Source organism: Herpailurus yagouaroundi, unplaced genomic scaffold (genome assembly GCF_014898765.1).
Source record: "Herpailurus yagouaroundi ecotype Mexico unplaced genomic scaffold, PumYag 253, whole genome shotgun sequence".
Classification (NCBI taxonomy): domain Eukaryota; kingdom Metazoa; phylum Chordata; class Mammalia; order Carnivora; family Felidae; genus Herpailurus; species Herpailurus yagouaroundi.
Window position 1 is genome coordinate 3,046,735 of NW_024412470.1, and position 26,042 is coordinate 3,072,776.

The 26,042-nt window shown below is 38.0% G+C and overlaps 1 long non-coding RNA gene across 3 annotated transcripts in view; it reads right to left on the minus strand.

The window, feature by feature from the left end:
- The window catches only part of LOC121020900 (uncharacterized), a 394,994-nt gene that overhangs the window by 100,299 nt on the left and 268,653 nt on the right, over positions 1 to 26,042 (minus strand). For 2 of the 3 annotated variants that reach the window (XR_005786346.1, XR_005786347.1), the window contains exon 5: positions 11,824 to 11,891. This is a non-coding gene — a long non-coding RNA (uncharacterized LOC121020900). Of the gene's footprint in view, positions 1 to 11,464; positions 11,740 to 11,823; positions 11,892 to 26,042 lie in introns of those variants that run through there. The other variant, XR_005786348.1, reaches the window with a different exon arrangement.

The following is a 26,042-nucleotide window of genomic DNA, read 5'->3' on the forward strand; positions in this document are numbered from 1 at the left end:
GGCTCACTCAGAAAAGTGAGAGACGCAAACAAGGAAAAGCCATGCTCTTTTCTTCATATGGATCTATGAAATATCCGAATCGGAAGCAATGTGGTCTGTGGGAGGAGGCAATCTGGGGCCAACTCCCAGCCAGGTCATTCTTTAAATGTGTGACCTTGACAGAATCACTTAAGCCATCTGGGCCTCAGGTTTACTCATCTGCAAAATGAAATTAATAGTAGCCACCACCTTCCTGAGCTATTACACATATCAAATGAGGTAGATTTATAGAGTACCGTACATGTTCTGTATGTATCACCCACTCCTTCATTCACATTTGCAGGTAGAAGTGGACTGATCAAATCCTATATGGGAAATGAACAGAAACGAAACCCATGATGATTGGTATCATTTTCTTAAACATGCATACAGACAAATACACATATGGAGTGTGTGACAGGATAGGAAGCTGAGAATCCCAGATTGTATCCAAGGACAACAAGCTCAGGTGCGGTTTGGATCAAACAAACAAACAAACAAAACCCAAAAAACAAAACAAAACAAAAAACAAACAAACGAAAAACTGTGACAAAGCTACATCGTTTATTTTGGAAAGTAACGGAGGGCTAACGCGTCACCACTACGGTCATAATTTCGTTTTGGGTCATGGAGGTCTGTACATGTGTCCAAGGGATCGAATTTTCCCTAGCAATGTTGAAAAGAGACACACAAATAAACTTCTTTCTCTATCACAGGCTGCAGCTTCTGTGTTCATCAGAGCAAGAGTGGTAAGTGTTAAATATATACGTGTTTGACAGCTACTTCTCAGGAACAACTGGTGAGGAGCTGGCCTGCCCTCCAGACTTAGATACCACTCCCATTATAGGATTCCGCTTGAGCTAATAATTTACATAAAAGAAGAGGAAAACTAAAGCTTAGCCAAAAACAGCTCCCAAATCCACCCCCATCGCTGCTGCCATAAAGCTGATATAGCAACTGGGATTAACATGTAACCTGAACCAAGGGAGTTTTTGCAAGTAAGATGAAAGCTGCCATTTAAGGTTTCTTCAATGGCACCAACTGGATTAGATTTGCTCTCGAGCCAGGCGTCTTTTGACAATCCCTGGGAACTGTGTCTACTTACTGGAAGGCAGAGTTGATGCATGCAAAGTCAATTAAAATGCTAAATGAATTAAAGGCAGTGGCTTGACACGTTTCATGGCAGGCATTTTCCAAACAACCCTTGCTTTATTTATCAGAGTTTTACTCCGAGAAGTGGCAGTGTGGGTAGTGATTTGAAACTGAAGTCCGCAAATCAAGGAAAAAAAACAACCAAATTAATGCCAAACTGTAGAGGATCAGAGAAATTCTGTACCTCCAAAGATATTTCTATGAATAATACTTCAATCTTATGCAGGACTTTTTTTTTTTTTTAAATGAAGTCCTTTATATTGGTACTTGAGTACATGTATGTGTGTGATGTTAAAATCTTAGCTTCCTAAACCTTGTGTCATTTCTTGCCAGCTGAATCCCTTTTACACAAGTGCCAGGTAAGTAATATCTCTGTTATCAGGTGAACTAATGGTTGAGGTAAGGTTTCTATCCATGAAGCTGATTAGTTTTGTCTTTGTGGATCTGATGCCTGCCAGTTCTCACAGACTGAGCGCCTGGACCATGTGTCTGTCAGTATTCCACACTTTTAGAGATCTCTCATAGGTAAAGCTTGTTTGCCAGGATCTGTAACAAATTGCCCTTGAAAAGATGCCATTAGCTTTGAGGAAAAAAGAAAAGTCTAGAGTAATTTACTGACTGCCTTTTAAATTTCACAGCGGTAGGCACACTGCTAGGTCTTTTTCACATGTATTTCATAAATATCCTAAGAATAAAACATCAACTCTATATGACCAGGAACTTATAATGATCTTAATTAGTTATGCTGCTTTCAAAATATAACTTGGCAATATTTAGTTAATATGTTCAGTTTATGTTCTTTCAATATAACCTTCTACCTCTAATAATGCTGCGTATCTATCTTAAGTGTATGGTAAAATGTATTTTCTATAAAGTCTTATTCTTAATACTGAACTATTTTCATTGCAACTTTATATGAAACACTGATAACTCTTTTGACTGATGTTTTATGATATTCCTGGTCAGCCCTGATTATCTGTAAATTAGTTCTCTTGTCTTAGGGCCCGTGGCTCACCTTTGTATCTCTAAGCCTAGAACAATGTAAAGAGCTCAGGAGGAAGATATTTCACTCAGTTCCTTTTTTTCTGAGTTAGAGTAAGTTCACATTTTCCAGCCCTTTTCGTATCACTCAACATGGTTAGTAAATCTGAGACTACATATCAATATGGAACTATATTATTCTGAAAGCTTTTTAGAACCCCTTTGGCCGATTTAACTTCATATATCATTGGTCCAACGTTTACCATATGCTCATATCTTAACCACTGCGTAGCAATGAGAATGAGATTATCATCAGGTATTGTCACAGGCAGGGTGGATATAGATCAGACTCAGATTTCTTTGAACAAGGAGGAAGGTGACAGATGTGTGTTGTGTGAGTGACCAACAGTGTCTGTTGGAGTTTGCGTAGGACTCGGGTCTGGCCAACCAAAATCTAATATTCAGGGATGTGTGTCAGGTCTCTTAGCACCAGAAAAGGCCATAACATTTTGCTGAGACTTCTGGAACTCTGGTGGCCATTCTTTCTCTTTAGGCATGAATCTAAAAGGGGATAAATTCTGGAACTACTGTCGTCATCTGTCATCTTGCCCCACGTGGGCAAGATTCATGTTGTACAAGAAGTCACGTGGCTCAGAAAAAAAAAAAAAACTAACGGTGCTGTTAGCCAGAATATATGGACTTTAGTCTTGCTTTTCCCAATTGATACCATTTTGATTTTAAGTTGTTCCTTAAATACTAAGACCTCAATTTTTTCTCCCTGAAAAATGCAAATAATATGTACATCTTATCTACCTCAGAGTTATTATGATTTGAAAAATTTTAAATGATGATTTAATATGACGTCATATTTTACTGAAAAATTGTTTTTCTATTTTCAGTTCTTACACTGACACATAAAAAGATTGATGCCTTATAGTTGTTTATGTAATTCCTATGAATTAGGAAGTAGAGGCATTTGCAGAAAAGAATGAAGAGAAACAAAACCCTTAGTTCTCCCTAGTTTAGTGAATTGCTGGAGCTCAGAGCCTAGCATATACCCCTATTCATGCAAAATTGGTGCAAAGAGAAAGAACATAATCATTTGACCTTTCGTATTGGCACCAATTGGATTAAAGCAGTACATATTTTTCCCAAGAGTGGCAACTGTCTCTTTCAAATATAATATGCAAATATGGAAAATTTCCAATGTCAGGAGGAAAAACCAACTGGGAGATGAATCAAAATGCCTTGACTGGCAATCTTGGAAGCTATAGTTTTCTCTTCATCCATGAAGGGAAGTCGGTACCGGCAGGCAAGTACTTTCCCCTGTCAGTGCAGATCTGGGTAGATGTATTCTGCCTTTCTCAATTCCATTTCACTACCTACTTCCCCTTAGCCCCCATACCCCACACCCATCCCATATCTTCTCCCTCACTCATACCACTGAGTAGCTGGCATATCAGGGACTCGCGGTCAGTCGCAACAATCTTTACAACAGTAACATCACTGTTGTACTCATTATCCTCACGTTCGTCGCCCTTCATCATCATCATTATCCCCGATATTGACACAGAAACCCTCTGTAGTTTACAAAGTGCTTTCCTATGCAATCCTTACAATAAACTTGCATGGTGAATAGAGCAGTGTTAGTATCCCTGGTTTAATGCAAAGAGGGAAGAATTTCTAGTTCAAAGACCTTTGTTCAAACTCTGGCTCAGCTCAGTAAAGTTCAACACACATGGGTTAAGCACCACTTCACAACAGGAACTGTGTGTGATTGCCCAGGACTTCTCTGACCTGCAAAGCAGCTCACATCCCCAGGGAGTCCTCGAACTGCCTCTCCTTCCCCTCACAATGCTGACAGTTTTGTGGTTAGACCAGTGTTTTTCACCCTTGTGTCCTAGGGACTCGAGGTATTCACAGAGCTGAAAACAGGGTCCCGAAGTTATTGTCAGTACTTCAAAATTATAGCCTTTACCGTGGAAATCGAACCCTAACTCTGGAAAAGACTGTGCAGGCTAATTCACATATAAAAAACATTGCACAGACTAATGCACATGTGGACTAGACATTTCTGAAGTCTGGTTCTGCAGGGAGACTTTCTATCTGACCAGAACAAAGAGCACCTCACTTATCATGGGACATCAATTCCGAGTTTCCTTTAACGCGTCTGTCTGATCTTTTGCTGCGGTTCTCTTGGTCTCATTCAGGCCATACTGCTAAAGGTTCCCCAGGCAACACTTTCCAAAGCTGCCAAAAAAATTGTGGTGGTGTCATAAGTCTGCTTGCTGCACACAAGCCACATCATTCCCAATTTTGTTTTCAATTCCAACATAAATGTGTTTGCGGATCTGAATACTAGCTCCCTAGAGCCCGCTGGGATTTCTATTTAGGGAAGCTAAGAGGCTTCTGAAAACTGAGGGTTCGTTGAAAAATTTTCTTGAGAAATGCACCAATGTTCATTCTACAAATTCCCTGTACGTGAACAGTATTTTATTTGTGGAAATCGATAGCATGATTGGTGGGGTGGGGGGGCGGGGGGGCTAGGGGTAGAGCATTTTACCCAGGTTCAAATGCCAGGGTCAAGTCCAGTGGTTGCTTTGGGTGAAAATGGACACACTCCACCCCAGGTCTTAGCCCCACCACAGACCTGAGCCAGCGCCAGCCATGGAGCACATGCTTGTTAAAGCAGCTTGCCTGCCCTCCTACTTGCTACAACGCCGTAGCTCTAGCTCCCCGTCATAGATGGAAGAAAGCAGGTCCCATGGAGTCCCAGTCCGTTGCTTGTTGGAGTGAAAAGTTACTGCAGCCATGACTAAGTAAATTCTTTGTTAACTTTTAATCAGTGGTTCATGTAACTTGCAATAAAATGCATCATGGGAAAAGAAGGAGATCCACATGCCAATCTCTGGGTAGTTACAAGGTAATAAGAGCAAAGCTGGCTCACATGGGACCTGAGAAGCAGCTTTTCTCTTGCACTGCCCAGGTGAGTGGTCTGGGCACTCAGGCCAAAGTCTTCTGAGCTCAGTAGCTTTTCCTGAATCTGATTCTCTAATGCTTGCTGCAAAACGAGATCCTAAGAAAACTGGTATGACAGGGCTGCCTGTGTCCCTAGGGCCTTTTGCAGTCTCATGATATCACTAGGCCCTTAATGTAGACTGGCATAAAATCTTTAATATTAAATGTATTAAAGATATAATATTAAAGATATTTAATATTAAAGATATATACACACACAAACATATGTATATATGTGAAATTTATAATCACTATCATTTATATATATATATACACACACATACATATATATAATATATATATATTTACTGTCATTATTATATATGTGTGTGTATACATACATATATATGTGTATATATATATATACACATATATATGTATATATATGTGTGTATATACACATATATATGTGTATATATATATTTTTTTTTTTCTATATGCCAGTGAGGCAAAACATTCTATATGCCAGTGAAAATACTCACTGGCATATAGAATGTTTTGCCTCCATTTCTTGAAGATATTAGAAAAATCCCAAATTCCGTGAAAAATGGAATCATGTCCTACAAGTAAAATAGTACCTACAATAGCTTTCATCTTTCGTCTTCCCACAACTCAACTGCATATTGATATTTTTCTAAGTGGTTAAATGGATGACAGAGCAAAGCATTTAATTTTTAAAACTGAGATAAAATTTAAATAGAGACAAATGCATAGATCTTCAAATAGGAAGTTTGAGGGTTATGACACATATATACAAATGTATAGCCAATACCCAAATCAAGATATAGAACATTTTCATTACTCCAGAAAGATCCTCATGTCTCATGCCTGCCAATTCCAATCTCATAGATAATCACCATTCTGCTATCGATCAGCACAAACACCATTCTTAATCATATATTAAATAAATGGAGTCATATATTATGATATCTTTTGTGTCTGCTAGTAAGCAAAATGTTTTGAGATTCATTCATGTGCTATCAGTTTATTTCATTTTATTGCTCAGTATGAAGGAATATACCGTGGTTTGTTTACTCATTTTTCTTTTGATGAATTTTTGTGTTGTTGTCAGCTTTTGTGCTATTATAAACAAGGCTGTTATGAATAGTGATTATACAAGTCTTTATGTACACACATAGTATAGTTTACCCATGAATAAAATTTCTGGAATAGAAACAAGCATAATATTCAACTTTATGTGAAAATGCCAAAAAGTTTTCCAGAGTCACTGCACCATTTTTACAGTCTTACCAGCAATTGCCACACTTCTTACCTCACATGCCCCACAGTATTTGGTGCTTTCAGCCTTATTTGCCCTGGTAGTGGGGCTAAGTGGTATCTGATTCGCGTTTCCTTGATAATAAAGGATACTATCTTTTCGTGTGCTTTTTGAGCATTTGTATATCTTCTTTTATAAAGACTCTGCTCAATCTTTCCCTTAATATTTAAAGAATTGGTTGTCTTCTTAAAAACTGAATTTGTTAGGGCGCCTGGGTGGCTCAGTCGGTTGAGCGTCCAGCTTCAGCTCAGGTCACGATCTCACGGTTTCTGAGTTTGAGCCCCGCATCGGGCTCTGTGCTGACAACTCAGAGCCTGGAGCCTGTTTCAGATTCTGTGTCTCCCTCTCTCTCTATTCCTCCCCTGCTCGTGCTCTGTCTCTCTCACTCTCTCTTTCAAAAATAAGCATTAAAAAAATTAAAAACTGAATTTGTAGAACTTTTTTACATACTGTGCATGTAGGTTACAGTTCAGATATATGTGTTGCAAACATTTTCTCTCCTTGTAGACCTTACATCTCCATTGTTTTAAAGACCTTTCCTGATAAGCAGGAAATTTTATAGATTTTGATGAAGTTCAATTTATCATTTGCCCTATAGAAATCTTTGCCTAATTAGGGTTTCAACAATACTCTCCTATTTTTCGTTGTTGTGGTTTCTGTTTTCCTAGAAGCTTCCAGAAGTATTTAACTGGAACAACTAACCTCCAGAATGCAAGTCCAGAATTCAGACTCCTCCAACGGCTGAGATGTCAAGTGAAATCTTAATGCACAAAGAGCATGTTGAGGGTTCAGTAGCTTTGTGGGCCCTGAGCACCAGGGTATCATCATTCACAGCATGACCAGCACGAGGAGTTTCAAGGGCCTAATTTTGGTGTTATTTTTGGAGATGACTTGGTTTTCTGTAGTTTTGGCTTTCTCTAGGATCAGAGTCATGCCTTGTAGCGAAGGCTGCCAAACTAAACTTTTCTCTGGGTGAGAAAGCACGTGTTTACCCACGTGCAGACCTGAGCTTTAGTGTCTTGCTGTAATTCCGTCTGTAAAACCTCTTCCTCAAATATTACTCTTTGCCTCCGTGGAAAAACAGCATCTTTAGCAGAAAGGACAAGTGGGCAAAAGTCTCCCTCACACTACCAGAGCGGTAGCATTTAAAAATGGAAGTGGCTTTTGTGACCTACTTTTCTTTGGTTTTAAAATAACAGCTCATAGATTTGCCTTTGTTTTTAATTCTTGGCCCTGTGACCCCTGCTCCTGTTTTCCTTGATAAATTCCCTTTCGTCTTCCACAGGCAACCATTCAATCCTGATCTTTTCCTAACGTTTCATCAAAATGGTTTTAGGTGAGTTACTGGTTCTCTAGACTGGTAATTGTTGGATTGAGAAGAAAAGTATTGCCAGAACTATGTGACCACTTGGATTTCCCAGTTTAAATTACTTTTATAGCTGTCTAATATTAATTACTACCCACAATCAGACAGTTTGTAGAATATAACACGTAACAGAGGCCCTGCCAATCCTCTTAAAAAGGGATTGTTTTGATTTTTTGTTGTTCTTGCTTCATAGCCAACTCTGAGTTAAAATACAACAAAAAATAAATCTTGCAGGCCACCTATTTGCCCGCTTAAACACACGTGTGTATACACACATATGTGTATGCATGCTCAAATCATAAGAGAACTAGTATAGAGAAAAGTCACTGTTTGAAAACAAAGAAGTAATTATATACCTTGAGAATTATTGCCAGGAACACGAAAAGAGACATTGTTATGTTATTTGCACAAATGAGGAAAGAACAGCTCTGTTAAAAAGGTTCTAGGAGCCTTGACAAAGTCTTGCTGGCCATGACAAAGAGATTGCAATCAATAAGCACACACCATGCAAACACTAATTAAACATACTTTGTGTTACTTTTCAAAATTTAGGTTTTCACTAATCTTACTTTTACTTAAGTACAAAAGTATGCATGCTTATTGTAACATTGTAAGCAATACAGAAATGCACACATTAAAAAAAATGTGGCTCTTTCCCCCAATAGTCCCATCCCTGAGGAAACCAATGTCAACAGTCTGTCGTGTGTCTCTTTTTACAAACACATAAAAACATATGCACACAGAATTTACTGTGTTTTTCTGTCTTTTTCTTTGAAACAGAAATTGAACTACATGGGTATTATCCTAAAATTTGCTTTTCTTTTTTGTTAATGTATCAAAGATATTTTTGAGATATATATTTGAATTGTTCTTTTTAATGGGAGCATAAAGGTAAATTTGCTCACTGTATTAGTCTGTTAGGGCAGCCATAACAAAATACCACAAACTGGGCGGCTTAAACAGTAGAACTTTATTTTCTCACAATCCTGGAGGCTAGAAGTCCAAGATCAAGTTGCTGGCAGAACCGGTTTCTAGCAGGGAGTCCCCATCAGTGTCCTCACATGGCTTTTCCTCTGTGCATTCAATTCTTAGTGTCTCTTCCTCTTTATAGGACAAAGTGGAGTAGGGCCCCACCCTTCTGACCTCATTTAATCTTAATTACCTCCTTAAAGTTCCCATCTCCATCTATAGTCACAGTAGGAGTTAGGGCTTCAGCCCGTGAATTCTGGGGGACACATTTCAACCCATAATACTCATCAATTCCTTTACCAGTTGACACATCTGGATTGTTTATTGATCAATTTAGCTGTACCTTTCAAAAGAATCTTAATTTTAAAAAATGGTTCATAGTCTTCATACATAAATGTATATGTGCAAATAGAGAGTACAGGTAGGTACGTAATTATATACATAGAAGATAGATGATAGATAGATAGATAGATAGATAGATAGACAATTCTATAAAAAAGCACATGCATGTTATTTTTATTGAAAATGCTCAACTCATTATTACTAGACTTATTGAAAAAAAGAAACATGAAAATAAAGGAACTGCTAAACTTTTGAATGGTGTTTCTCCATACATAGCAGGAGTTAAAAGTTTCTAAAAGATCACTCAGATTTTTAAAATAGCTTGAAAAACCTTACAGGGCTATGACCATTATGCTACATTACATACTGTAATCTTAAGTAATATTTATCAATCTTTTATGAATGAAAAAGAGAAAGTTGTTAATTTAGTTATATTCCTTTTTTTCTGTTGTTAAAATTTATAAAATTTACCTCTTATCCTGAAACTATATTTCCCACATTCATCTAGGTCCAATATTAAAAAAAAAACGCATTCATTCATTGCCCACTAACAATATTTTTGTTAGGGCTTCTCCAATCCTGAATTATCTTGATTAACCTTTGAGAGCAGGAATTTGCCTTCAAGTATGCTTATCAAGGTGTGCTCAACATTCACTGAGCTCCTCATGTCTCAGAATCTACGTCTTTTGAAGAAAATTTGACTTGATGCAAAATATCTGGGTCATATTGTCTTTTCTTTATAAATTTGTAAATATTGCTCCAGTATCTCTTGACATCTTAAAGTCTGGTGGAGACTTTTTTCTCACTTTTACGTAAGCAGCTCTCTCTAACTTGTTTGTTATCCACATGCTTCCAGGTTTACTCATAAAACTTAGTAACTACATCAGCATACATATCAGTGTTGAATAATATTCATTTTTCTCAGATCACCCTCCCCCCAAACCATGAAATTTTTTAATAGGTTATCCTTCCATGACATTTATATATCTATATTGTATATAGATATGCATATGTATATATATGTATATATTCACATATATATATATTCCTTCATGTTTTTTATGCTTCTCCTTTTCACCTTCTTAAAGAGTGGCATATTATATATATATATATATATTCTCCAACTTTGCTTTTTTTTTCCTTAACTTAACAATATACCCTGGAAATCAGTCTATGATAGTAAGAAGAGATACCCTTCATACCTTTAGAAACTAAAAAAACAAAAGACAGTTTAGTGAGGTATTACAGACATGGTAAACCACACATATTTAAAGCACTTATATATTCTACAAATGTGTGTACTGCCCCCCGTGGTTCTTTCGTTCAGGATAATCATTTTGTTCATGAGCAGTTGCTCATTTTTAATATTGGGTTGTATTCCACTGTCTGGATGCACCACAATTCATTTATAAGCCCACTTTTTCATGGACAGTTAGGTTGTGTTCAGTTTTTAACAATCGCAAATAAACATTTCTGGATAGGTCTTTGTATGGATAGATGCTTCCATTTCTCTTAAGTAAAACGTAGGAGTGGAATGGTAGGAGCACACTGTTAAGTATATGTTTAAAGTTTCAAGAAACTACTAAACTGTTTTCCAAAGTGGTTGTACCATTTTACATTCCCATCAGCAATGTGTGAGAGATCCCGTTTCTTCACATTGTCGCCAACGTGGGGTGTGGGCAGTTTTCTTAATTTTAGCCTTTCTAGATAGGAGTGTAATGGTTATTCATTATGGTCTTAATTTGAAGTTCGCTACCCACTAAGGATGCTGAGCATTCTTGCGTGTTTATTTGCCGTCTGTATATCCTCTTTGAGGAAGTGTCTATTCGAACTGTTTGCCCATTTTTTAAATTAAACCTTCAATTTTCTTGTTATTGAGTTTTGAATAGTCGTCATATATTCTATGTACAAGTCTTTCAACCAATGTATGCTCTGCAAGTATTTCCTCTGTGGCTTGTTTCTTCATTTTCTTAATAATATCTTTCAAAGAGCAGAAGTTTTAAATTTTGATCAAAGTCCAATGTTATTTTTTATGTCATTTTTTTAAAATTTGTGAATTGTACTGTAGTTGTCATATCCAAGAAATGTGCCTAATCCTAGGTTACAAAGAATTTTGTTCTGTTTTCATCAATAAATTGTATAGATTTATACTTTACAACTATTATCCATGTTGAGTAAATTTTTGGGTATAGCGTGTGGTGTAAATTGGAGTGAAGCTTTTGCTGATTATTCTAGCCTCACTTTTGGAAAAGATCATGTATTCTTCACTGAACTGCTTTTGCAACTTTGTAAAAAAAAAAAAAAACTCTTTTCTATATGTGTTTGGGTCTATGTCTAGATTATATTCTGTGCCATTGATCTAATTCCCCAACTCTATCTTTACACCTATGTCACATTATCTTAATTACTGTAGCCTTATAAGTCTTGAGATCTGGTAGTGTCAGACCTCTAATTGGTCTTTTTAACTCTGTTTTGACTATTATAGGTTTTTGTGTTTTTATATGAATTGTCTAAAGAGCTATTAAAGAAAAAAAATCTCTGTTGGTACTTTGATTGGGATTTCCCTAAGTCTACAGATCATTTTGGGGACAGCTGACATCTTAAGTCTTCACACCTATGACCAAAGTGCAACTCTTAGAGAAAGAGAACCAAGAAAATATGTATATATAAAGAGATTTATTATAAGAAATTGGCTTACCTGAGTATGAAGGCTGGCAAATCCAAATTTGCAGGGTGGGCTGGCAGACTTCTGAAGATACAAAAGAGCTGAATCAGATAATATCACACACAAAGGCAACCTTTTAAGTATATGCACATTTGAGACATCTTATTTTTCAAAAACTTGTTTCTAAGTTGTTTGCTCGGAAATGGGACACACAGTAGCCATACAGAATGTTTAAAATAGCTGTAATGTACAGAATCCTTCAATAAGTTTACTTAAGGTATAGTTAATGGTAATACATTTTTTCCAGTAATTGTGCTTTTTAAACAACCACAGACTATTTCGTATTTTTATGAGAAAATTCATTTTGATCACCAAAGTAAATGATCTCTTTAAATTGAACAAATATTTATGAATTCCCAACTTAGTCTCAGAAATAATTTTAGATGATTTGTTTACATTCTCTAATTTAATCTTTATAATAACTGTGTAAGATGTAAATCGGGTATAATTATCCTTATTTCACATATAAAAAATGGAATTTTGAATAGTTTAAATAACTTTCCCACAGTTTTTCAGATTATGGCAGCTAAGATTCAACCCCAAGTCCCATTTTTTTTCCCATTACACTTTGTGGTCTCTTTCAGAAAATATCCACACATATGGCCCTGATGGCTGAACAAATAACTTTTTTGCTTCAGACCCTTGCATTTCCATAGGATCACATATATTCAAGTGACAGCACTTATCAGAATTCACTGCGCTTTAGCATTATAGGCCCCTCTCTCCCAGGAGACCAGGAGTGCCTTGAAAGTGGCATAAGAAAAGTCTTATTCACTTTTATAAGCTTCAGGGCAAATATTGCCAGTCACAGATGGGTATTTTGTACTACCCTCTCAGAAGGTTTTAATTGTCTTCTTGGTAGGTCTCTGAGAGAGTGTGTTGGGAGACTTTCTCCCCTATTCTCCCTTCACTTTCTGAGATATGATAGGGAAAGATAAAAGTGTACATTGTTTTATGATGAGACTTTTAGTGCAAGAAGAATAAAGGCAGATTGATCTTAATTTCCAAAGTGCTTGGGTTGGGAGAAAGGAACCTCAGACCAGAGACATTACTTGAGAAACCAGTTCCCGTGCTGGGGGATGAGAAGAAGAATTCATTCTCTTTCTTCCCACTTGTTTTTCTTCGCTCCTACCTGTACTATTACTGTAGATCACATCTCAGTGAACTAAGGATGGGAGTGTGTGTGTGTGAGGGACCACAGGCAAGTGCACAGAGTAAAGAAAAAGGAAGAGGGAGATAAATCTGAAGTTGTGTGGCTAAAAAAGAAAGGGAATTAGTGCCTGTGACCATTTTGTAACAGAGGTTGTTCCTGGAAATCTTTTTTTATGCAGATACCATCATCATGATGAAGAAGAGATATGATGAGGCAAAGTCTGGTTCATTAGTATGAACAATGATAATGAGGTTAAATGATAAGGGTAACTTGAGAGTTGATTATGTCCATAAGGCTTCGACAGGCTTGGATGTGGGAGGCATCAAGGCCGATGTTCCTTTGCTGATCTTGATGGCCAGTCCGATCTGGAAACCTTATCCTTTATAATAGTCCCTAAAGATGTTACCATAGTGCAAGAGTAGAGTGGTTGCCAAGATAGTGGCCAGAAGCTTAATTATAGAGATGAGGACATGGACTGAATGGAGAGGAAAAGTATGATATTATACTTGGCCATCTGGGAGTGCCACCAGGAGCAAGAGGCATGGCTGCCTTGGGCCCTCTACTGCCTTCTAATAATATGCCCACTTCCCTGATACAGCCTTAGGTTCCTCTTTTACTAGAATTAAGGTAATAGGTAGGCCCTAACTAGCCCAGATATTCTACAAGTATTAAGCAAATAAGTTCAGTTATAAATTTGGCAGTAACAAGAGGATTAATTTAACTCTTGGCAGTTTTTTTCTAGTAGCCTGGCAGATAGCCATGCGCATCAACACAATATGATACACTCAAGAATAAATATCAAGAGTATCTTTTACGTCGAGGACAATAGACCTCTAAACATATGCCATTAGAAACTTAAAGATGCCCTTACATATTTCTTGTACATGTATAAAAAGCCAGAATAGTGGGTGCCAAAGGGGGAACATGTTAAGTTGGGGAAAATAGAGGCTCAGAAATCAGTAAAAAGCATATGAAAAATTTAAAAAAAAATGAATCACTTACTCATAAGAGAGAGCAACATTAGAATAAAAGTAATCAGGTTTATTTCTATATTTGAAGCAATAAAATCCAAGGGGACAAATACCGTGTAATTTGTTACACGGTATCCACATAAATAACAAATACTTCAACTTCATCAGCCCTCCCCAACTGGATTTTCTCTTACGATAATATGCTGCTTTCTGCGTTGCTCAAGTTTTTCTCCTTGAGTCCTACGTAAGCTGATACTTTCTAGAAAGGAAAAGGTGTTTTCAACCTGAATGGCGTAGGGCTTAAAGGCAGAGCAGCTAGCTTAATTTAAAATACACAGTAGTAACCTAAAGTATAAATGTGCATGAGTCTGTACTGATACAAAAAATGATTAAGAAAATAAATAGGGAGAATGGACAAATCTCCCATACAAAAGGTTTCCAAGTAGTTTATGTAGATCCTCTGCCCTCAGGGAGGGGTAGCTTAACTTCCTACCACTTCAGTGTAGGGCAGAAGGAGAAAAGGGGCAAGAGGAGCTTCACCTGCAGAAACCTGCAGGTGGTCAAGGTGGTATCCACAGTGATGAGTCTTGTTGATAGTACCTAGTCCCTGATGTAATGGGATGAAAATGACGCTTTTCCTCTGTGATGTTAACCCCCGTCTAATCATGAGAAAAACAACAGAGAAATCCCAACTGACGACACTTTACTGTATACCTGACAAGTACTTCTCAAAACTGTCAGGGTCCTCAAAAACAAGGAAAAGTCTGAGAAACTATCACAGCCAGGAGGAGCCTAAGGAGGCAAAGAACTGGTGTGTCCTGGATGGGGTCCTCAAACAGAAAGAGGACATAGGGTAAAAACGAAAAAAATACCAGAAGTGGGCATGGACTTCAGTTCATAATAATGCATCACTATTGATTCATTAGTTGTGACAAATGTGCTATACGAATGTTAGATGCTAATAGTAGGTGTGTGGGTTGTATAAGAACTCTTGGTATTTTTATAATTTTTCTATAAGTCTAAAACTGTTTGAAAATAAAAAGCTTATTTAAAAATATGCAGAGGATGATTAGGGAAAATGCACAGGAACTAAACTATAAAAGGTCCTGTGAAATCATAGAGTATATACACTGGTCTTGGAGCTTGACTCCTGGCACAGAGCTCCTAACACCATTGTAATTTCTGGGAGCACTGGGAGCATCTTCTGTTCTAATATTTGGGAGTTCCTGACACAGAGCTCCCGAATCCATTGTCAAGTCCTAGATGTTAGCAGTGGCTTCTGTTTTAATGAGATGATCATCGGTGGGCTCCTGGATGGGGGCCGGTCACCAGAAAGACCACCACAATTGGCAGCTTGGAACATTCGGCCCTGCTCCCCATTCTCCAGAGAGAAGACAGGGACTGGAAACAGAAATACCAATCAGTCATTCCCACATGATGAAACCTCCATAAAAATCTCAGAAGCAAGAGGTTCAGAGAGCTTTCAGGCCGACGACTATGTGAAGGAGCTGGAGGTTGGTGCCCTCAGACGGAGCATGGAGGCTCTGAGCCCCTTGCTCCACACCTGCTCTAGTCACCTCTTCCATCCATTTACATCAAAATATAAAGTAGTAAGAAAACTGTTTTTCCTCAGTTCTGTGCGTTGCTCTGGCAAATTCATCCAATCGGAGGAGTGGGAACCTCTGATTTTATAGCTGATGGACTATAATTGGCAACCTGGACTTGAGCAAGGGGTCATGGTCTTATGGGGCTGAGCACTTAACTCAGGTAGATAGTGTCAGAACTGAGTTAAACTGTAGGACACTCAACTGGTGTGACAGAATTGCTTGGTGTGGGAAGAGTGTATTGGATTCTTACATTTCATTAAAAAATTCCATTTTTCAACTTATATTTTGCCAGTTTGATATTCTGTCCTCCCATGTCTCTTCTCAAGCCCCCGCCTTTTTTTTTTTAATGTTTATTTATTTTTGAGGGAGAGCAAACAGAGGGTCAAAAGGGGAGGGTCAGAGAGAGAGGGAGACACAGAATCTGAAGCAGGGTCCAGGCTATGACTTGTCAGCACAGAGCCCATCGCAGGGCTCAAACTCACGAACCATGAGATCATGACCTGAGCCGAAGTTGGATGTTTAACTGACTGGGCCACCCAGGTGCCCCAAACCCCCATCTTTCTTGTAAAAGTTAATAATAAATACCTATGTGTCTGAATCTTCATTTCCAAACATTTTGTATTATGTTTCAATACTTCCAAAAAGGGCTGATTAGAAACTTCGTGTGTAGACACAAAGGCTTTTGCAAGGGGTGGACTTCACTATGTGATAATTAAACAACAAGGTGTTGTTATTAATTGAGGGAATCCCAAGTGTCACTAAGTGTAGGTCTAATCTCTTGGGCAATACTTTAGCCCAGAGAAATTGTCTAATTTTCTACATGGGGATCTAAGCTAAGTCTTACCAGCAGTGCTCTGGAAGCTGAGTGGGGACAGGAGCTGGTCTTGTCATTTATTAGTAAATTTTCTCATAAACTCTTGTTTTGGGAGTGGCTCCTTGGCATGAGTACTTCCTGGATACCCTGAATTTAGAGTTTCTCTTGTTCAATCACTCTGGAGAGTCAACCACTTGCTATCCCAACTCCCTGGGAAAGGAGTAACCTCTTGGCTGCATAGAATTGAGAAAGGAATATGATTGTTGAAGACTTTTAATCATTTTTTTCAGAACTAAAACCAGTCCTCCTGCATTCAGACCTACTAGCACCTTTACCTTCAAAGGTACCAGTCACCTCCAATTCTTGAGGCTTTTTTAAGTAGCGTTGTGAAATTTGGCTCCATTTTTTGGCATTGCTGAGCATGTACTTAGCTTCTTTCACAATGTTAAGTCAGGTACAACTTGTTCCTCTGTTTTCCAGCTTTCAAAACGTTGATACAACTCATTTATGTTTCTCTTGTTAACTGTTACTTTTTGTTTTGGGGGGTTTTGAAGTTTCTTTTTTTTATCCCATTATTGTTATTTTGGTGGCTTTTCAGTAGGGATCAGAAGTAACATTGCATCTTTTCAATTTGCCCTGCTTGATTAGAAGTGTCAATTCTCTCTATCTCATTCTACCCATTCTGCTTCTGCCTTTTGAGTTCAAACTTTCCCCAGACTTCGTTGACTATATTCATGATGATAAACCTTGATTCTGGTCCTCTAGCCTTGATCTCTCCAGAGTTTCATCAGCATTCCATGCTGAGTGAATGTTCCTCAAGTTCATCTTGACCAAAATAGGACATATTATTTTACTTCCTCACTGCAAAAGATCTTTTACTCTCTCAGTTCCCTTATTACTTACCATTTTAATCCATTACCAAATCCTATGAATTGTGCCTTTATGATTTCTGACAAATTTGGCTCCTTTCTTTCCATTTCTGTCGTTCTGCCTTAGATCTGGGAAATCAAAATGACCTCCTAACCTTCCAGACTGTTCTAAAAACATCCACCATGTTTTGATTACTTTGACTTTGCCATCGCCATCATGAGTGGAATCAGATCTGAATTTCTCAGCCTAGCAATTTAAGATCCTTTATGATTTCACTGTAGTATACTTTTCTGAGCTTATATTTTATAATGCCTCTCTTAATTGACCTAACAAGCTACCTTCCACCACAGAACCTCTGTACCAACTATCCTGGGTACAACACTTAACCCTGTTTCCCTAGTCAACTTCTGTTTTGCTTTGTTTTGTTTTGTTTTGTTTCCAGAGTGTATCCCAATTGTCTAAGTCAGTTTTTATTTACTTTTTTTTTTTTATGTAGGCTTTCCTAAAGATGGCTATTTCCCTTCCTTGTTTCTTTTTTCTTTTTATCTTTTTTTTTAGTACTTTAATTTGTCTGCTGGGGTGAGGATTGAAGAGACAGTGGTTGCTGTAAGCTAATGACAATATTCTTCTAGCAATAAATTTTTCTTCAGAGAACCAAGGTTCACTGAACAAGAAAGAGACACCTTAAATTTAAGCTTCAGATTTAGCAGTATCAGTGGCAAAAGAAGAGTGGTTAAAGAGAATGGCAGGTGACTAGCAAATGTTGGGATTAGAAATCCCTAGCTGGTCATTGCTGCTTTAGAGTGATGTAAAAACTCAGCATCTAAACCTTATGGCTAAGAAATTACTATGAATGATCTTCTGACATCAAATCGAAAACATTCATACCTGAGTGGGATAAAAGTTTCTGAGAGAATAATCAAAACATGACTGGAAAATGCCATACCACGGACTTGGTGTCATGATGATTTTACAATTCTTTATAGCTATAAACCATTTAACGTTCTTCAATACAAGCTCAGAAAAGGCCGAATAGCATGCAATTTTCTTTGGCAAAAAAAAGCCTGGTTTAAACACAGTGAAAAGGTTTGTATGGGTTCAAAAGGGGTGACAAAGACACTATTTTTTGCTATCATTGGCCTGTGATCAACTTTTGTGTCCAAAACAAATGAATCTGGATGGAAGTAGTTAAAAGACTGAAGTGAACTAGTCCAATTCTTTTAAGATATTATTGCCGCGCTATCCTCCCTCGTTTGAAATCTGTGTTGGGAGATAGAGACCACTTCAACTCAATGAGTCACTTCTACTTCCTAGCCAGAACAATTAAACTTCTTGTATAAAACATGACCTGAAGCCTGCCCTTCACCACATCATCCCACCTCAAAAACTCCCAGGGGTCAGCTCTGACATTTAACAGCTCGCAAATTCAATTTCTTAGCTGATGAAGCCAACTTCATGATTTTACAAATGAGTATTAGGTTATTGCAGATTTTCTTCTTCAACATTTTGGGTAATATATAAAATGTGTTGTCAGTTCAACTGCCAGCCTGAATAACGTTATGCATGCCTCTTTATCATAATGAAGATAGCATTTATAAGTCAGCTACAGGGAGAATGAGAATAAGATGAACAAATCCTCCATTATCCACTTCCTGTTCTCCACCCACTGACCCCCAAGGGAAGGAAGGAAGGAAGGATGGAAGGGAGGGAGGATGGAAGGAAGGAAGGGAGGAAGGAAGGAAAGAAGGATGAAAGGAAGGAAGGAAGAGAGGGAGAGAGGGAGGGAAGGAGAGAAGGAAGGAAGGAAGGACGGAAGGAAGGAAGGAAGGAAGGAAGGAAGGAAGGAAGGAAGGAAGACAAAACCCAATAAATATAGCTGTATGCTTAACTTAGTCAGTATTCCTGCATCCTCCCACCAGTTACTGAAACAGTTAATGCATTTTTGCTGCTTCTTTATTGTTAGCAGCTGAGCAGCTTTTCACTCCTCCTCTTTTCAATTGTTATTGATCTCTTGCCACAGTTTGCATACAATCCCCTAACAGCATTAGCTCATTTTTACTCCAGTTTTGCAGATTAGCTCATCTGGGTTATGTTTTTTGGTGCGTTGGTGTTGAGTGTTGAATACGTCTTAATTTTCATTCTTAAAGGCATTCTCAACCATAACAGGTATTTAGTGAGCCTGATCTTCTTTTATATCATGTGTTTGACCTTCATACTAGAAGGAACTCCCAGAGTTTCTATTTATTCATTTGTTGGTATCTATAGCAGGTGGATTTAGGTGGAAAGGGAGAGGGGGTTTTAGATTTCTTTCCTTTATTTCTCAACTGTTTCTGAAGCCCATCCTCTTCCCAGAATGTGTATCTGACATTATGGTAACGCAGGTTCTATTTTCATCCAGTTTAGCATAACAAAAGCATCTGCCACTTCATTTGAAAAGAAAAGACTTTTCCTCCGTCTAAGACAGTTCACTATTACTTACACTTACTCAAGCACACACTATACTCCCTACTCAGGACTCAGAACTCCGTTTTAAACACAAGTTTAATCAAATAAATCAACCAATAGTCCATCAAATAATCAGCCATATTGTGGCTTCTCACCCCCAACTCTTACAAATGTACACAGCGTTCATGCAGTCTAACTGCAGATGTAGTTACCACTCTTTTCTTTCCTCCTTATCCCAAGTTCAGATCTCAGGGAAAATGTAAGATCCAGCGACATTGGTTCCTGAGCTTCTTGCCTTAGGTACTTGAACCCCTACCTCTACATCTTTACCCCTGCTGCCAGCTCTGTCTTTGTCCCTTTCTCCATGTCACCTGTGTCTATGTTTACATCACCGTTTATCTATCTACCTGCAGTATGGATGTACAAGTCTTTAGGGATTACTAGCTCTCTGTAAGGGATGGAAAAAAAGGATGAGCAGGGCTCAGTTCTTTCCCTTCAGGAAAAGCTCAGAGGAGGACGCAGGGATGTTAATAGACATTTCACTTAAGTGGTGTGAGAGTGGGAATAAACAAAGTGGTGTGGAGCCCGACAGGAAAACTGACTGACTCTGCTTAGGAACCCGGAAAGTTTCACAGCGTGGGTGTCATTTCCTGACAGATGAGTAGGGGTTTTCAGAACAGAAAGGAAGGTGGTAGTTTTAGAGAGAACAGTGAGTGTAGAGGTGCACTTGGCTAAATGTTTGGTGTGTTTGGGGCACAGCAAGAGAGCCGGGTGGCTGCAGCCTGGATTGTGTGGGATGGACTGGCAGAAGCCCAGACTACAGGGATGGAAAAGACCTATGAGCTCATCGTTTCCTTTTCTCCATTTCTTCCTTCTCTATCTCAACGCCAGAGTGTCCATGGTGTTCTCATCCATGGCTGGCCCAGGAAAATGGATTTAATCTCTTTGAACTAAAAGAAAGGAGGTCAAGAATGGAGACAGGCTAGAAGCCAGGTCACAACCTGTCTTCTCAATAGCCAAAAACACTTTGGTTTTACATGTGAAAGTCTGTGTGCTTTTTAAATTTGAGTTGCTCAACGTTTAGGTAATGTGCTATTTTTAATCTGTTTGCTAAAGTCAGCCATTCCTCATCCTTAAATTCATTTCTCTAGATCTAAAAAAGGATAAAATGTCATTTGATGTACCTTCATGAAATTGTACTTGATTTACTATTTGAGATTCAGAGCTGGCATTAAAATAGTGACGAAAAACAAATTATTTATCGAGTCTGTTCTCTTTCCCCACGCACACAGTCAAAACATTTTTCCCTCCCTCAGAGCAACCAAGCAAGGCCTACTATATCTACACAAGGGGACAATTTAATTTCTTATTCCATTTTGCCCAGCACGACTGCATGCCTGTTAATTATAAAAGATCTTCCATTGCAGTGATGGCAATGGAAGTTACCTAATTGTAATTCCAGATAAAATGCACTAGATTTGTCATTTAGGAAAACTTTAAAATTGTGATTTAAGAGGTAGCAAGAGTTTAGTTCATGAAATTCTTTTACCCAGAATACTAGAAATTTTAAAAAACCAAACGCATTTTCTCTCTCTTTTGTAAATACTACTTTAACCATTACATAGATATTATGTTTTGTGAAAAATAAAAAAAACTGAAGGCCAAGTTATCCCTGGGAATTGAGTCAAAAGCCACGGTTAGAGTTTGAAGGTATGACAGTGTCCCAGAAATAATCTAGTAATCTGTACTGAAAAAGACATCTAAAAGGAAAGCTGACCACTTGTTGCATTTTAGACTTTTACAGTGGGTAGGCCAGTTGAACTGTCAAATGTGGATCAAAATACACTAAATAGGTCTCGTGCATGGGGCATGAAGCAAACTTCCTATCCTAAAGCATGTATAACCAAATATGAGAGTTAAAATATTGCAGAAAATTTGAAATAGGAGTCAGAAAATGGCTTTTTGAAAATACAACTTTTAAAGTGTTTTTATTCACTATCTTATATGAGACTAGATATTAAATTCATTTTTTCACATAAAAATGATATAAATCTCAGAAGTGTTTTTCATGATATGTAATTGCTTACGTTAAAGTATTATAATATTAGAATATACACTGTGTAATGCATCATTAGTGTTCATATGTAAATTATATTCTTTTCTGCGACTATGTTTTAGTTATCCTGTGTTCATTTTTCCTTAGAAATTTTATGTAATTCTATAACAGAAGAAGACGAAGATGAAGACGAAGAAGAAGAAGAAGAAGAAGAAGAAGAAGAAGGGGGAGGAGGAAAAACAGAACAGATTCATACACTGTTAGTCTCTTATAAAGAGTATGAAGTTTAATATACATATATAAATATACATGTGTGCATGTCTGTGTATGTGCATAACAATTTATAATTTATATACAATCACTTACTGAGTTACCACATTGTGCTAGAAACTTTGTCAATTGCATATATCCATATGTTCAATATAAGTCTTGAGACAGCTCTAGGAGGTAGGCAACACTAATCTTATTTACAGAAGAGAGGAGAAAATGAGCCAGAGGAAGTTTTAAGTAATCAGCTGCAGTTCAAAGCACCAAATCTTGGATCTGAACACCTCTTTTAAGACTTACATACTCCCAAACTCTTAATCACCACCGGGTATTACCTTGCTGCCATACAGGGAGTGGGTGTTTTAACTCTTAGTTGACATATATAATAGTCTTGATTTATTTTTCATTTTAAAATAAAAATGGCCATTCATTAAGTGATTTATCAAGAGTAGAAACCAGCATAGTAAGAAATTGAGAAACATGTAAATTAATAGTCTACAAATATGGTAATTTCCTTTCTTTATTATTTCCTTAGAAAAAGAGAAAAGACTACTGTCTTCACTGCTTGTTCTAGAAAATTGCCAATCCCAAAGTCTTTATTTTTATGTAGAGTCATTGCAATGATGTTATAATAACATGATGTTGATGTCACCAGAAATAAGACTATTTCTCACATTCTGACAGTCCTAGATTTTTGTACTTTTTACATTTTAGTGTCTCCCTCTCACCGTGTTTCTTCACTGCTCTCATGCAATGGGTATTCTGTCTTGTCTCACTTCATATCTACTAAAGAGATGAACACCCCCACTTGCAAAAGCTCTATTATCCATTTTATCTACACATGCATCAACAGATTATTAGAAAGGAAAAAAAAAGTTAATCTTTAACAAGTACTTCTGATGTGCTACATACCATGCTACAAGCATGAAATGTGTTATTCCATAAGGTCCTAACCACCTATCTGTGAAGTAGGGGTTATTAGCTCTAATTATCAGGTTAACAAACAGTAGCTAAGTAATCTGCATATGCTCATTTATGACCCTGTTAGAATGGTGTCTAAAGCAAATGCACCTGTGATATTCTTCTGTTTAAAGTACAGTAGTACTACTAATTTTCTCAAGACCTTTATTTTGCATTCTTCATGTTTCTCCCACTATGATTTAGATTGATGATGTTGTGGGGCACCTGGGTGGCTCAGGTGGTTAAGCGTCTGACTTCAGCTCAGGTCATGATCTCAAGGTTCATAAATTTGAGCCCTGCATTGGGCTCTGTGCTGACAGCTCAGAGCCTGGAGCCTGCTTTGAATTCTGTGTCTCCCTGTCTCTTGCCCCTCCCCTGCTCATTCTCTCTTTCTGTCTCAAAAATTAATAAACATTAAAAAAATAGACTGATGATGTTGCTGGACATGGAAATATCCCTCTCATAATATGGTATACACAATTCAGAAAACTCCCTTACAAAATTGCTCCCTTTTTGAGAGAATAAGGGTGGGTGGTCAAAACATATGCACCTTTGTAACACATTACTAATAAAAAACAATGCTACAAATAAAATAGAAACCAAGTTTTTAAATAACTTTATTTTAAGTTTTTGAACGTTTATTAATTTTTGAAAGGGATAGAGACAGAGTGTGAGCAGGGGAGGGGCAGAGAGACAAGAGAGGGAGACCCAGAATCCAAAGCCGACTCCAGGCTCCAACTAGTCAGCACAGAGCCCGATGCAGGGCTCAAATACACAAGCCATGAGATCACGACCTGAGCCGAAGTCGGACGCTTAACCAACTGAACCACCCAGGCTCCCCTAAGTAAATTTAAATTAAATAAATATCATGGGAAATACTGGCCTTTAGAAATAAGGTAAAAGGGAGCTTGATGGATAGAATACTAAGGAAAAGATTATAAGGAAAAAGAGTGCTGAGCTATAAAGACAAGGGTGAAATGAATAAAAAAACAGGAAGAACCATCCAGTAAGCATTTCCTATAACATGGATAAATTGAGTCAGGAAGAAGTATATGGGGTGCTTGGGCACTGGAGATAATGCTATATTCTTTCATGCTTTGCTGTATCCACGTGATGTGGTGTGCTTTGCATTCTGGGGCTGAGACTGTATGGCGTGAAACATTAACACACTGGGGGAAAAAATGATACAGGGACAGCAAGACTTCCACAGTATCCTGACATCATTCCCTTACTCCCCAATATTCTGTCACTAATTCACACTTTGGAAACATTCATTGTACTAGAGTAAGTTGTATTGCCTTAATAAGTGAATGACATGGTGTTGTCTTTTAAAATTTGTTTTATCAAGGGGCACCTGGGTGGCTCAGTTGGTTGAGCGTCTGCCTTTGGATCAGGTCATGACCTCACGGTTTGTGAATTTGAGCCCTGCGTCGGGCTCTGTGCTGACAGCTCAGAGCCTGGAGCCTGCTTCAGATTCTGTGTCTCCCTCTCTCTCTGCATCCCCCCCTCCAAAATAAATAAACATTAAATTTTTTTTTTACTTAAAAAACAATTATCGTATCTGGTAGTATGACTGTGTGCCCACCCCAAAATCCAAAAGGCAATGCATTGGGAGAGTAAATCGGTAAGTCCTATGATTTGACAAAGTATGTCTATTTTTCAAACAATGATATTGATATTGCTTTGCCCCAAAGGGTTAGATTATTAAGAGTATTCCTAAGGTGCTGGAAACAAAAATCATGTTTGCTCATCATGCTGATTATTTGGGGTTTCAGGAGGGTATAGGGATCAGTGCACATAACATTGGCTCACAGGAGGGGACTTCGTTCAACTCGTGCCATTAGTGAAGAAACTCCATGCTAGGTTCCATCATTTACTAAAGAGCTAGTGAATATTCATTACAATGAATATTGTATGGTAGGACCTGCTTCCCTGACTCGTGGTCTTGCTCTTGCCCCATGCTCTAATCACACTGGCACCGTATTTTAGTGGAGATCAGATGTACTGGGTAGAGCAGAGGGATATGGTAAGAGCATGGCTAGACTTTTCAGACTGTGTGATTTTAGGCAAGTTGTTTTGTATCTCTAAGACTTACTTTCCTCAACTGTAACATGAGAACAAATAATTCCCTGCAATCCCCCATAATTATTTCAAATTTAATTTCTGAAAATGAATATAAAGTACTTAGTGAGAAGAATTCATAACTACAACTTGCTCAATACAAAGCGATGGTGGTGATTACTACCAGGAGAGTTGTTGGTTGTTATATGGATTTGCTATGACGGCTATGCAGTCATGTGCCCTCCAACAGAGCTAACTCCCCCAAACCCTACCAAATCATGCTTAGACAAAGCAGAATTGTTCGATCTGTTTGTAACACCAAGACCAGAAACTTATTTCAACAAATTTATCAAACATCTGTCAGGTGCTGGCATTTTTGTTAAACATTGCATAGAGAATAATTAAACATGTTTCTTACTCCCTTTTTAAAAAAAAAAAAATTTTAAGTTTACTTATTTTGAGAGAGAGAGTGGGAGAGGAAGGGGCAGAGAGGGAGGGAGAGAGAGAATTCCAAGCAGACTTCACACTGTCAGTGCAGAGACCAATGCGGTCACCGCATTGAACTGTGAGATCATGACCTGAGTGGAAATCAAAAGTCAGACGCTTAACTGACTGAGCCATCCAGGCACCCCAGAACCTGTTTCGTACTCTGAAGGAGCTGAGCAATGGGTGGAAAATACGACATAGGAATTAGTGCTATGTAGTTGCAGAAGCGAATGTGGCAGAAAGAACAGGATTGTGAAAGTTGACAAACCTGGGTTCTAAAATCTCCGTTGTTAACTCCTGAAGAAGTTGGTTAACTTCTAGGCCTCAGTGACTTTAACATCAGGGAACGTGGACCTGCCTTTGTAGAACTGGAAGTAAAGCATGTAAAAGGTAGGCACTTTTGCCATACCTGACACAGCGTCATTTGATGAGCGTGACAATTACGTAAAGGATGACATTGGTAACTTTGACAGGAACAGATCAAGGAAGGATTTTTGTGCCG